We start from the raw sequence: 1,915 nt of genomic DNA on the forward strand, positions 1-1,915 counted from the left end.
CTACATTATTTATATGTAGACTTTCTTTTTACATTATATAGCCATGTACACTAACCTGATTCATATAGTATACAAAATAAGATCCTTAAGAACCATTATGCACAAGACATGCAATATTGGATTTATACACTGGATCCTAGGATGTGATTGACTGGAGAGAAAAAAGTTGGACTAGCCACATTGAGTAAAGGAACCACAAGTTATATAACACACAGTGAACACACATCTAGTTTGAAGGGCAACTGTAGTGTGTGCAACACTGGTAGTGATGCCTTTGAGGTGGTGGAACTCTTTCACACTAACCAGGTTAGGACTACACAAGGTAAGTGCCATCCAGCATCAGGATAGAGATGCAGGGTTTTATGAAACATTACTATTTCTATCTTTAGGAAATTGATGTTTTTAGTCATAGATTAGATAAAGGGGACAATATGCACAATCTCCAACTAAAATCCTATTGTAGCCTAGACAGTGAGGTAGGTCTTTCTGAAGCTACACTCAAGTGTATCTGCACTCTTCTTCAAATGGGCTCTCCCTCAGGTGTCAGAGTCACCTTCACAACATCTGAGATTCCATTCTGCCCCAAGATGCAGGGAACACTAAGGACCATGTCTTCTTTTATTACATAGAGACCCTTGATCACGGTGGAAACTGGATGCACCCACCTAAGATTCTTCATTATACTTTCTGCTAAATCTGCCACAGATAATCCAATGGCCTAGGATGTGTAGCCTTTCAGTTTGATCACCTCATAAGCACTGTCAACCACCTGTTTGTAAACTTGTTTCCACTGTTCCTTATCTGCCTCAGTGCCTAAATTAGGGTGCAGAGTCTTTAGGGAGACACCAGCAACATTCACTCCCTTCCACACAGGCACACTCAAGTCTCCATGTTACCCAAGAACCCACCAATGACAGCTTAATGGTTGAACTGGCAGCCTTTCCCCTATTACACAACAGAACTGGTCTGAATCCAGACTGCAGCCACTTCCAATGACAGAGTTTTTGGGAAAGCTGCTTATCTTCCAAACCACATGGGTCAAGACATCCACTGGATTGGAGACAATAAGCAATTTGCAGGTGGGAATGTATTTTACAAGGTTAGGAATGATGAATTTAAAGATGTTCATATTATGATGGACCAAATTAAGACACCTTTCTCCCTTTTGTTGATGTGCCTCAGCTGTGATAATAACCAGCTTGGAGTTTAGTCACATTACAGTCTTTGTCAGAGACAATTTTTGGTGTTCTAAGGAAAAGGATGCCATGATGGAGATCTATCATCTCTCCCTTTAATTTGTCTTCCATAACATCAACAAGAGCAAGTTCATCTGCGAAGTCCTTCATTAAGATACTGATGGCACAGGCCATGCCAACTATTTATGGATACTTGTTGGATTTAAAATCCAGCAGCACCAACTCCAATGACTGTAATCTTATTCTGGGTGGTTTGTTCTTCCTTAAGAAGATTCACAATCAGCTGATCCTTAAGAGTTGCTATATTGGACTTAGAACCAAAAGGAATTGGGTGTCCACAGCTGGATCTGGACTTGGTGGCAGCTGCCCCGGTACCTAAACTCTTGTGATTTTACTGATGCCTCCAGTTCTTTTTTGTTCCATAAACCTCCAACTATCATGATTAGTTTTGAATAAAAGTGTTGATTTTGGTTCATCTAGAGTAGCATTTTTGAAAGTGTGGTGTTGAGAAAGCTGAGTCCCCAAAGATCGTTTTGGAGAGACTACAAGTTCAAAATATTTTTACCATTATATAAAGATATTATTTGCTATTTTTACTCTCTTCTCTCATGAGTGTACAACAGAGTTTTCCAGAGTCTAAATAATATATGATGTCATCATTTTGATGATTAATGGAATATGTGTGTGTATATTCCCGTGTTTTCAAATTTTTTTTGTTT

At 39.2% G+C, this 1,915-nt stretch overlaps 1 pseudogene; it reads right to left on the bottom strand.

The window, feature by feature from the left end:
* Positions 1 to 464: 464 nt before the first annotated feature.
* On the bottom strand, positions 465 to 1,636 carry LOC123827749 (annotated as a pseudogene).
* Between the last annotated feature and the right edge of the window lie 279 nt (positions 1,637 to 1,915).

Source organism: Phyllostomus hastatus, unplaced genomic scaffold (genome assembly GCF_019186645.2).
Source record: "Phyllostomus hastatus isolate PE091 unplaced genomic scaffold, TTU_PhHast_1.1 phas_contig_90, whole genome shotgun sequence".
In the NCBI taxonomy this organism is placed as follows: Eukaryota; Metazoa; Chordata; class Mammalia; order Chiroptera; family Phyllostomidae; genus Phyllostomus; species Phyllostomus hastatus.